General features: G+C 43.6%; 1 protein-coding gene across 2 annotated transcripts in view; it reads right to left on the reverse strand.

Annotated features, from left to right (window-relative positions):
- Positions 1-12,391, reverse strand: part of LOC147901553 (AT-rich interactive domain-containing protein 6-like) — a 108,979-nt gene that overhangs the window by 46,503 nt on the left and 50,085 nt on the right. The gene's annotated exons all lie outside the window — the stretch shown is intronic.

Raw genomic sequence — 12,391 nt, forward strand, 5'->3', positions numbered from 1 at the left:
GCCCCTAACCTACTTATTACAATACATTGGCCAATGCCTAGAATATGATAATAATTCTAACACCCCCCTACAGTGCCAATGTGATGTACAAGGTAGTGATCAATCACCAAAAGGAGATAAGTTTAGGGCAGTGCGAAATGCCTCAAACTTCTCACGTGGAAGTGCTTTGGTGAATACGTATGCAACATTGTCATGTGTTGACACATATATCATATTGATCTCCCCTGCATGCGACTTCTCTCTGACATAATGATAATGACTCTCAATCTATTCCATGCGATCATGAAACACAGGATTCTTTGCCACTGCTACAGCACTCTGACTATCAGCGAGAATTGGAGAAGGACCCTCCAATAACAGACGAAGATCAGCAAACAAACGATGCAGCCAAACATATTCAACTGTCACTGTGAAAGCTGCCCTATACTCAGCTTCACATGAGGAAGTAGCCACTGTAGATTGCTTCTTGCTCAGCCAAGAAATGCAAGCTTTGCCCAAAAAGAAACAATTACCACTAGTGGACTGCCTGGCATCATAGTCTCCAACCCAATCTGAATGACTGTAAGCATGCATCTGCAAGTCACCCCCCCTGGGAAACATCAAGCCATAAGACTTTGTGGCTTGCAAATAACGGAAGATGCATTTTACAGCCTGCCACCAGATGTGTTGTCTTTAGGCTGTGCATATATCTGCTCACCTGAGATACTGCATACTAAATATCGGGCCTAGTATTGCACAAATAAATGAGGCATCCAACAGCCTAGCTGTAAAGTGTGACATCCACTGATTCACTTGCATCATACATAGTAAGCTTCAGCCCCGGATCCAGGGGAGTGGCTATAGGCTTACAATCATGCATGTTAAACCTATCCAAGAGCTTCTGCACATACTTGGATTGAGACATAACGATGGCACGCTTGTCTTGTATAAACTGGATCCCCAAATAAAAATTTAACATGCCCGAATTTGTCATGTCAAAGTCAGCTTTCAATTCAGCCTTAAAATCTGAAATTATTTCCTCATTTCACCCTGTGAGCAGCATGTCATCTACATAAAGAATGATGACCAAAATATCCCCCCCACCCTTCTTGATGTAGAGGGTGCTTTCTGTGGGACTATTGTGTAACCCCTTACTTGCCAGGAATGCATCAATCTTGGCATACCATGCACGTGGGGCTTGTTTCAGCACATATTAAGCTTTATTAGTGCATTGCTTGAAAGTTCAAAACCAGGAGGTTGTTTGACATCAACCTCTTTCTGCAAGTCCCATTAAGGAAAGTTGTTTGTATGTTCAACTGATGGACCTTCCAAGCAAAATTTGCAGCCATGCCAATAACTGACCTTATGGTGGTCATTCGAGATGTAGGAGCAAAAGTCTTCTCATAATGTATGCCCTTTTTTTGAGCATAGCCTTTGGCAACCAGCCGTGCCTTGTCTTTCAATGGACCCATCTGGCTTCCTTTTCACTTTGAAAACCCATTTGGTACCAATGGCATGTTTCCCTGGTGGCAAATCCACAACATCCCAAGTCTGATTTTTCTCAATGGACTGCAATTCATAGTGCATGGCATGCATCCAATGCTTCAAAAGAGTCAGGTTCTTCTTCATCAAGAAGAGTACCTGCATAAGCTATCTCACCAAAAAGAGCCCCCTCTGCGTGCCTTACTGACTGCACTACGAGTCCTACCAGGCAAAGGTGCCTCAAGTCTACTCTCCCTGAGAGTCTGTAGCAACCAATTCGGAACTGTTTTGGCTATATGCATTTCTTGAATCTCTTGCTTGACAACATCATCCACACCTCGTGGAGGAATAAAATCAGCATGTGACTGAATCTGTGCAAAGTGTCTGCATCTCGAGTCCTATCTCATTCTCAACCATAGCCACAAAGTGTTTGAAATGCATAAACACCTCTGATTTGGTTTAGGTGTGTTTTATAGTCTAGTGAGTCCTAGACATGCCACATGTCATATTGGGAGTTATCCGATATACACTATGGCTTTCTAGAGTCTAGTGTCAGACTATATAGTGTTGTACTTGTCTCGAGTCTTCACACATCAATCAACATCAAGCTCTTTTGGTATCATGTGAGTACTTGTCCATTGCTTTCATTTTCTTTTCATTTCATTTCCATTATGCTTGTTATCTTTCCTTTCCATTCCTAGTGTTAGCTTGCTTCTCTCCCTACCACTATGATCTTTCATGTGGTATCAGAGCGATGTTCCTAGCCCTGCTCTCCTTTCCCTTTCCCTTCCAAGAGGTTGAGGTGAGGGAGGCCAATGAAGCTACTCTACCTCCTCCTCCTTGGAAGGCTTCCCTCTTCTCTCCTTCCTTGAGCTCTCTTCTCCACGCCATGATTTGCCACCTCGCTTCTCCTTCCTTCAGCTACATCTTTCTGTGACCTGTGGACAATGTGACGTTGACTTAAGACCATAGGCCCAAGTGTAATTGGTGAAGTCATCTATGAATGTAACATAATAGAGATAAGCACCAAAAGCAGGTGTCCTCGTGGGACCGCAAACATCACTGTGAATGAACTGTAATTTACGTGTAATTTAGAGGTCATGCAATCCTTACACTGAAGTCAAAAGATATGCGGATCAAGCTTCTTCAGCAATCTTACAAGCTGAAGGGCACCAAAGTATGGATAGCAGAGGAGCTTACACAAACTCAACTCAAGATTAAGGCAACTGAATTAGCCAAAGTCAGGGCTGCCACAAAGGATGGAAAATGGGCAGTTTACCGTGAAGGGGTAGCACTAATCAGAGAGTTTAAATCAAAACCAAAAGACTCTCAGTCTTAAACTGATGTATGGCTGTTTACTCTTCCAAAATATCATGTAGGTACTCTACATAATTGGGGTTGCTTTTTACACTCCTTGGGAGCTGCCATGTGCCCTCCCTCAAGCAGTTGTACTAGAGGGTTTCTTGCTGTCCCATAGACCTTTTGGTCTCCAGTGGACGTTAATAGACTTTCTTTCTTTCTTTCTTTCTTTCTCACTGGACCATCCTTCTTAAAAAGAAACCTATGCATCTTGCCAAGGATGCAACCCTCACATGCATGAAGAGGAGGTGACTCCAAAGGAGGCAATGCATCAACCATAGCATGCTTCTGAAGTGTCATTAAGCTGCCATAGCACATGTGCACATACCTAGGATGCCATAACTCCGCATTCTACGTCGCAGCAATGGGAGTGCTCACTGAAAGTGCAAGATCGGATCTTTTCTCATATATATCAAGCTGAAAAAGACCCCGATACAAAGTGCTAGACAAAATCAAAGCATAATCGTTCTCTTTGTCTCTGACTGCACACTTAGCATCATCGAATGCCAAAATTGCATCCGAATGCCAAAACCCTCAATTTCTTCAGGAAAATTGCATCCTAACGAGGGCAAATTAACTGAACGCCCCAAAAATGCCTGAAATTGCACTGCAAAACCAAAAGCCCCAAATTTTGGGTTGAAATTGAGCAAATGTCGCTCAAATTTCTAATCTCCTACAAAATCCCCAAACTTCCACATGCTCCAAAGAAGCGCGTGCTACAGCCAAACAATGGCTCAATGCACAAAAGCCTGCAAATGGACCCTGTAAGAATGCAACTTTCGAAGTCCACCTGCAAAGAGAAAAATGTTCGACCTTCAGTCACCTCCAAACTGTACGGAATGACCACGGGAGCTGTACGAAACTGTGCGCTCTAACTGTATGGAATACGAAGCCTGTAGTAGGGAATACAGAGCCTACAGAACATTATCGGTACGGACGGGTGACATGTAGATGGTGGCGCAACTATGTACTACAGTATGGCGCTGCAGTTTTATGTGTTGGGTCAGATGTGTCGATGTAGAGGCTGATGTGCGTGTAAGAAGTGGATTTGTCGCGAGGCTCAAAAGTGAGTGATATTTACGCCAAAATCTGTGCGTGATGTGACGAGCGCCTAGAGCATGAAAAATCGAGCAGTTTTCCTTTTTGGAGCGCCCTCAAATTCTTCTTGGATCAAGAGATATGACTTGATCTAGGTGGAGGGGCAAAAAGGGTGCAAAGTGCTCAATGATGATGTGGCACATGCAAGGGTGTGCCTGCCAAGGGACTGTGACTGTGGAGCACTGAGTGAGGTGGTAAGCAGGTGCACATGCAATGTATGCACAATGTGCCTGTGAAGGGGCAGGAGTGTCTAACAAGCCATTGATGATGTGGCAGGTTGACCAATCAAAGACGACATGGCAGATGACATGGTCAAAGCTGATGTGGCATGCTGACTTGGTCAAAGTGATGACATGGCCTTGGCAAGGCTTGAACCAAGCAGCTGTGGGTAACCCTATCCCTTGGGGTGGGTTCTCAACGTGCCACATGTCAGAGGAATAGCCACACCGAAATCTTCTAGATTTCGACGGAATCTAAGAAGATTATGTTTTCCTGCGGATTTTCGTCGCTCTGTCGGTGAAGGAGCTACTGGAGCTACTGCATTGGAGGAGCTTGTTGATGAAGCTCGGTTGTGGTGGCGTATTGAGAGGATATGTAAAAGAGAAAGGCGAGGAGATTCGTAATGGGAGGCCAGAGTAGAGGATACACGCATTGAACTTGACCTCAATAAGAAGACCTCAATAAGAAGGCGATGTCTTTCTATACACATACACCCAATCCATGTCAATGAAATTAAATTTGAAATTCAAACCTCAATTTTCTTTTTATTTTTTTTACTATTAGTTTTAATTTTGTATTTCTTGCTTAATTTTTTAAGGATCATCTTTCCACAACAAAATATTCTTGAATTATGGTACTCTGAGCACTTTTCTTTCACATCAAGAACGTTGGAGAATCTCGATAATAATCCTTATCAACTTGATACATCAATTTTATTCGACCTATCAAAAGCAAGTACTATTTTAGCTACATGTACCAAAAATGATTATTTCCTATATTGCTACCTTGCCCACTTTTGGGCTTATTGTAATATGGCCTATCTTTTCACAGTTCTAACAGTTTACCTTGCTTTTGAAAGGTCTCTTCTAGTTTTTAAATTAGATTGTTGTCTTGGATGACTTTGATTGCTCTTGTTTTGTCAAAGCTTGAACCAAAGACTTCAATGATGTTGTGCATTCTTTTGAGTCAAGACCTTAGAGCAGCTATGTAGACACACTGTTTTGGTGTGCGAGCAAGAGCATCCCAAAAGGGCTTGGCACCATTGGATAAAATTGTCGGAAATGGAAGCAAGAGAACACGAGAGAATGAAGCTCAAGCAAGTTGGACTCAAATGTAGCAACACAGATGAACTACAAAGCTAGTGTAGTCATAGAGACAAAACCCTACAATGAACCCTAACTCGGGTCAAAAGATGTGTGGTGACTAACTCAGCCACAAACTAAACCTCTAGCTGGGGTTAGGGGTAACAAACCTTAATAAAAGGAAAAAGTTCCCTAGTCCGTTATTACATAACATCAGTGGCCTCATAAAACAAATATTTCTAATATCCCCTGCAATAACAATGCACAATGTACAAGGTCAACATCAATCGCCAAAAGTAATGCTTCGGTGAAGAGATCAGCCGCACACTCTTGAACTTTTGAGTGTTTTCCCACCGCCCCTTCAGCCTCACACTCTTGAACTTTTGAGTGTTTTCCCACCCCCTTGAGCCCCATTCACTCCCTAGGAGTCCTTTCTCTCCTGCAGGCTGCTTCAACCCTCCTTCCTTCAGCCCTCCTTCATAGCTCAACCTCCACTCCTTCAGCCCTCTCTTTCAGCTCTCTTTCATTCCCTTTTAGCCCCCTCTTTCAGCCCTCTTTCATTCCCTTTTAGCCCCCTCTTCCAGCCCTATATTCCGTCCCCTTTCAGCCCCGTTTGTTCAAGTTTCAGCCCTTCGGCCCTCTTTCTAGTTTCAGCCCTCTTTCAAGCTTCTCATCCCGAGGCGGCCTTCGACCAAGCAAATTTTTGTTGGATTCAAGTTGATCTACTAGGTTCGTATGACACCAAGAAAGGAGGCGCTCCCACGTTCATGTGCAAGTGGTGTGGATTGAAAAGAGGTGGGATCCCTGATAGGATGAAGGCCCATCTTCTTGGCATCAAGGGAAATGGAATTATGCTATGCAATGTAATCTCGGAGGCAGAGAAAGCAAGGTTGCAACGAGAGGTCAAGGCATTTCCTCCCGCGAAGAGACCAAAGACTATTGCTTCCACTGGTGGAGGAGCTGCCTTAGGCTCTCCTGTGGCTACTGCAAAAAGGACTCCACTTCCCTCTGTTGCTGCAGCAAGGGCTCATCAGCAGACACTACTACATCAGAAAGCAGAGTATGCCTTTCATGCATGAGAGTCTTTTTGGACTCAGATGGGAGGTAGAGTCAATAAGCACTTTTTCTCTAGACATAGTAGGAAATGTGTTTCATAGCTTATTGAGTTTCATAGCTTATTGACTCAGGCATCCACAACGGAAGGCACAACTGGATATAGCCGTGGCCCGTTTTCCTTACTCAAATGGGATTATTCTATACCCTCATCCTTCTCTCTCGTCCTCTCTCTTTCCCCTTCTCCTCTCTTCTCCTCCCTTCTGCTATTCTCTCCCCATCTCCAAATCTGCCCCTTCCCCCTTCTCTACACTCTAGAAGAGTGTTATTTGTATCTTTCAGTTCTCCAAGTAGTAAAGCAAATTCTCCCCTGATTAGGGGAGGGGGCCGCCCTCAGTGGTTACAAGGACCCAATCAGTTGTCGTCTCTATTCTCTCTACCCTCATCTCCTTTCTCTCTCTATGGTGCATAACGCTAATCCCTCGCTAAAGGTTAAAGAAGGTCTTGCTGTGATTACACGATCAGATAATAGTTGCATGTTACATTGGTATCAGAGCTTCGGTCGATATCCCAACTTGACTACCGCGAGTGTGTGGTTGTGTTGAGATCCGGAAAGGACACACAATTTCTCCAGCACAAACAGATGTTAGCCACTATGCAGGCCAATTTGAGCGCAACACTAGTCACCGCCACAACTTCATCATCAGCAAAAGTAACTCTGCTCACCCAGTCCACACCAAATTTTGAGAAGTATGATGGTAAGTGTGACCACTCAACTATCCTTCAGTTTATTCATCAGTTTGTCGCGCATTTTCCATTAGCGTGAATTAAAGATGAGCAAGACAAAGTCCACCTAGCAGCCCCTCATCTCACTAGTGAGGCGGTTACATGGTGGCAACATTGGGAAAGTAAGCATACTGACTCAACAACTTATATGACGAATTTCACTTGGGCAACATAAGCTTGTTTTCTACCACCGCATTATATGCTTAACTGGGAGGATGAGGTTCCTCATCTCTCCCAAAATGGGTTGCATGTGTTGTCTTATAGTAAAAAGGTCATCACATTGACGCAGCAATTGCGCGTGTCCGAAAGCAATAAGTTAAAGCAATTCATTTGAGAGTTCAATACTAAAATTTGTTTTCTCGTTTGAAACTTCGACCCGTCCAATTACGAGCAGGACCTGACTCTCGCCCAGAATCAAGAAATAATGCTGAACGGGGGAAAGCCCAAACAGGTCCAAAAGGATTCCAAAGCCCCATAGCAATCAAACAGCCTACTGGGTAAGGATCAGAAGAAGGACAACCAGTACCAAAAGAAAGACTGCCAGTCTTCTGGTCAGCAGAAGAAGTCCAAGCCCAAGATAACTCCAGATGAGAAGGCTAAAGCGGGCATTACGGGAGGCTACTTACAGCCCAATGAACACACTGACGCAGCAATTGCGCGTGTCCGAAAGCAATAAGTTGAAGCAAATTATTTGAGGATTCAATACTAAAATTTGATTTCTCGTTTGAAACTTCGACCCGCCCAATTACGAGCAGGACCTGACTCTCACCCAGAATCAAGAAATAATGTTGAACGGGGGAAAGCCCAAACAGGTCCAGAAGGATTCCAAAGCCCCGCAGCAGTCAAACAGCCTAGTGGGTAAGGATCAAAAGAAGGACAACCAGTACCAAAAGAAAGACTACCAGTCTTCTGGTCAGCAAAAGAAGTCCAAGCCCAAGATAACTCCAGATGAGAAGGCTAAAGCAGGCATTACGGGAGGCTACTTACAGCCCGATGAACGGAAGTGGTACCACAAAGAACATCGTTGCGTTCATTGGCAAGAAGGATTGTCCTAAGTGGCTTGCCGAAAAGGCTACGAAAGCGTCCACTTCTACTGTCACCACGGCATTGGCTCTTCCAGCCCTGCCACCAGCCTCAACTACAAATGCAGTCTTGTCTGCTTTGAATGCCGTTCCGTCGGTGGTCTTTCAAGGTAAGAAGGAGAACGACCTCTCAGACCAAAAGAAGGCTCTTATTCCGGCGTATGGCACAGCTAAACGGCATCAGTTCATTGTCATGTTTGATATTGGGAGTTCAGAAGATGCCATCTCTCCTTAGCTTGCCAAGACATGGGGTGCACTTGGTGCCTCACAAGCTTGCAGCGGATGGCTTTACACCCGGCTTGCGCACAAACATCACGCATAACGCCATTCAATTTACTTTTTCAGCTCATAAGGCTGTTTTTACACGAGACTTTATACTAACACCTTGTATGGGCAACATGATCCTTGGGATTCAGTGGTTCCGTGAGCATGTGCCGACTCCTAATTGACAGCAGGATACCTTCACGATTGTGGAAGGTCTACCTGAGCCCGCCGTGATACGCAGTGATCGGAGCATACCAGGGATTCCGTTAATATCTCATATCCAAGCAAGTTGTGCCGTCCGCAAGGGAGCAATGTGTACACTTGTTTATGTTCATTGCCAGATCACTTCAGTTCAAGCCGCTTCTCCGATGGAGCAACTCTAGGAGTCCAAAATATTATGCTCTAGGACGATCTACCACCCTAGCTACCTCCATCCAGACCAAAAGACCATCGCATCGATTTGATTCTAGACTCCACACCTCCGAGTAAGTTTTCTTACCGGACGGGGGGGTTAGAGCAAAAGTTGCCTCAATTACTGTGCGTAAGATTTATAAGACCATCATCTTCGCCATTCAATATGCATATTCTTTTTGTGGAGAAGAAAGATAAGTCAGCACGATTATGTGTTGACTACAGAGCACTCAACAAACTTGCAGTAAGTAACAAGTTCCCTATGTCTCGCATCGAGTATATCTTGAAAAGACTCAATGGTGCAAAGTATTTCTCAAAAATCAATCTCAAAAGCGGCTACCACCAAGTCCGGATTTTTGAAGCTAACATTCCAAACACAACTTTTCGGACAAAGTGAGATCATTATGAGTTCGTAGTCATGCCATTTGGTCTAAAGAATGCACCACCCACTTTCAACAAGATGCTGTATTGGGTATTTACAGATTATATTGGAAAGTGCCTGTTCATTTTTTTGGATGATATCCTTATCTTTTCCGCTACGGCAGAGCAGCATATTCAGGATGTGCGAAGTGCCCTACAGTTATTGCACGATAATCAGCTATATCTCAATGCAAAAAAGAGTTAGTTCTGGCTTTTGAAAATCCAGTATCTGGGCTACATCATTAGTGCTTAAGGTATTCGATTAGATCCAAAGAAGATTCAAGCTATAACCAGATGGGCTGTCCCCACGATGGCTCGAGAGATCTGATCCTTTGTGGGTTTATGTCAAGCCTATAGCTCGGATATGGATGGGTTCTTAACCTACTCAATCCCTCTTACAAATTTACTAAAGGGAGTAAAGACACGCAGACAAAAGATTCAAGTTAGTGGCAAAGCTTTGCAAGCCTTCCATGATTCGCAACGGTTGGCTACAACAACAACAGTCATGAAGATCGCATCTTGGGATGATCTCTTTTTGGTAATCACAGATGCAAGCAATGTCGACATTGGGCAATTTTACAACACGAGGATAGGTATTGCAGATATCATCGACAAGAGTGTGTTGATGTGATGAGTTGGTGTTGAGTACTACGAGATCTAGTACTTGTTCATGTGTGTGACTCATGTGTGAGTGCCACGTGTCACTATGGGACTTATCCCATATGCACTAGGTGCAAGTGTGTAGCCTATATAAGGCTTGTACTTCACCTGTCATGTCATACTTGATGAATGAATAAAGGCCTTCATTATGTCTTCATTTGAGTCTCTCTCTCTCTCTCTCTCTCTCTCTCTCTCTCTCTCTCTCTTTCTCTCTCTGTCTCTCTCTCTCTCTCTCTCTCTCTCTCTCTCTCTCTCTTTGCGAAGAACAAGGAGAGCCTGCAAGCACACTAGGAGATCTAGTACTTATTCATGTGTGTGTGTCATGTGTGACTGCCACGTGTCACTATCGGACTTATCCCATATGCACTTGGTGCACATGTGTGAGTGTGTAGCCTATATAAGATTTGTACTTCACTTGTAATGTCATACTCGATCAATGAATGAAAGCCTTCATTATGTCTTCAATTGAGAATCACTTCTTCACTCCCCAGCCTCTCTCTCTCTCTCTCCCTCACATCATGTATTGCATAAATCTCAACGATGCCGAAAAAATTTATTCAGTTTATGATAGAGAGTTACTCGGCGTCATTCAGGCATTAGAACATTGGAAGCCTTTCCTTTACGGACAGACGTTCACGGTCAAAACAGATCACCAAGCCCTTAAGTGGCTTCAGATGATGCCTAGCTCACAATGGAGTGATCAACAGCAACGCTGGAGCCAAATATTCCAGCAATTTGAGAGAATGATTGAGTATGTTCTCGGAAAAAATAACCCCATTGCCGACGCTCTAAGTCGGAAAGGTTCAATCAAGACCATAGAGGTATCAATGGCACTTTGGAGAAGTTAGAGTATTTCTATTAGCCAAAGATGCTGAAGGATGTATATGGCTATGTTCAGAACTGCCAAATATGCCAAAAGGTCAAGGCTTCTCACAAGAAGGCGGCCGACTTACTTATGCCATTGCCCATATGAGACGACTGTTTCCAAGACATAAGCATGGACTTCGTGGAACCACTTGTTGGGATAAGTGTAATCAAGGGCTTGCTCTATGGTGCATGTGTGCATCTAGGGGAGTCACATGTGTGTTTGTGTGTGTTGTAAAGGCACATCAAGTGCTATGATGTGTCTAATGTGTGACCTAAGTGATGATGTAAGGCAAAGGCCCCCACATGGGAGGTTCCTTTGATTTAGGCCAGTCCCACTGATGTAGGGGCTGATTCCCACTGATGTAGGAGCTGATTGCCACTTATGTAGGGAAGGTGCTACCTTCTCCCCCTTTCTATAAGAGAGAGTCACCTCTCTCACAATCTATAGTCAACAACTTTTTGGTTACATCTTGTGCTCTCACTCCTCTTCCAAAATGCATCTATTCTATCCCACGTGATTCTACACCACTTTCAACATAACACTCAATGTCTTACTATTGTTTGTCAGTTTTGTAAATATTGTAATCTTATTCCCTACAAGCAGACGGCAGGCACTGAAGACGTAGCTCATTTGTCCATAAAGTATTGGTATCCCATTGGAGAGTTACTACGGACCATCACATCCGACAAGGACTCCAAATTCACATCTTATTTTTTACGAGCCTTGTTTAATAATTTTGGTACTAAGCTACAGATGTCTAACGCGTTCCATCCGCAATCAAATGGAGGGACTGGAAAGTATAATGGTATGGTGTTTGATATTTTAAAATCATATTGTCATGATGCTCAGGGAAAGTGGGAGCAATTTCTTTCGCTTATGCAAGCCATTTTGAATGATACCTATTCTTCGAGCATTTGTCGCACATCTTATGAAGCGGCATTTGGAAGACGGTTTAAATCACTCCTCAACAGGATGTTGTCTCCATCTCTTGAAGTCAACAAAACCACAGAATATATGGCAGAGATTACGGAGTCAGTTAAAACCAAAGCTCAAGCATCGTACACGCGCAAGGCCAACAAGTCCAACCAAGATGTCCAGTATAAAGAGGGTCAATGAGTATTAACACTCACAACTGCATTCAAGAATTTTGGACAGCTGCATCTTCATCACTAAGCACACTCAATGACAATAAACACCTTGAAGAAAGAGGCATTCGGCATTCAAGCCATAATTACACATGCTTGCTCTTCTACCAACCCTCAAAATGAAAACCCTAGTAAGTGGGGCGTATACTTGAGTTTTTTTGTATTAAACTTTCTTGAGAAGCATATTTACTCTCCAAGGTGAAATAGAGGTGCTAAACCTCAATCCATCAAAAAGTACACTCATTTAGTCTGAGAACAAATAAAGATCTCAGAACAAATAAAGATGTGTACTACATATGCTACGCACTTCTAAGCCACGTGAATAACATACAAAGTGGGATATACAGCAGCTTCCAAAGAAGGAAACAGGAACAAACGGAAGAAGTAAACAGGAACAAACAGAAGCAACTGCGGATGACAATTTACCTAACCTGCCATATATGGGTCAGCCAACAACTGCACCTACAAATGTACGGATGAAGT

This window comes from Dipteris shenzhenensis, chromosome 5, assembly GCF_047967505.1.
Source record: "Dipteris shenzhenensis isolate YYH24624 ecotype China chromosome 5, Dip_SZ_1.0, whole genome shotgun sequence".
Lineage (NCBI taxonomy): Eukaryota > Viridiplantae > Streptophyta > Polypodiopsida > Gleicheniales > Dipteridaceae > Dipteris > Dipteris shenzhenensis.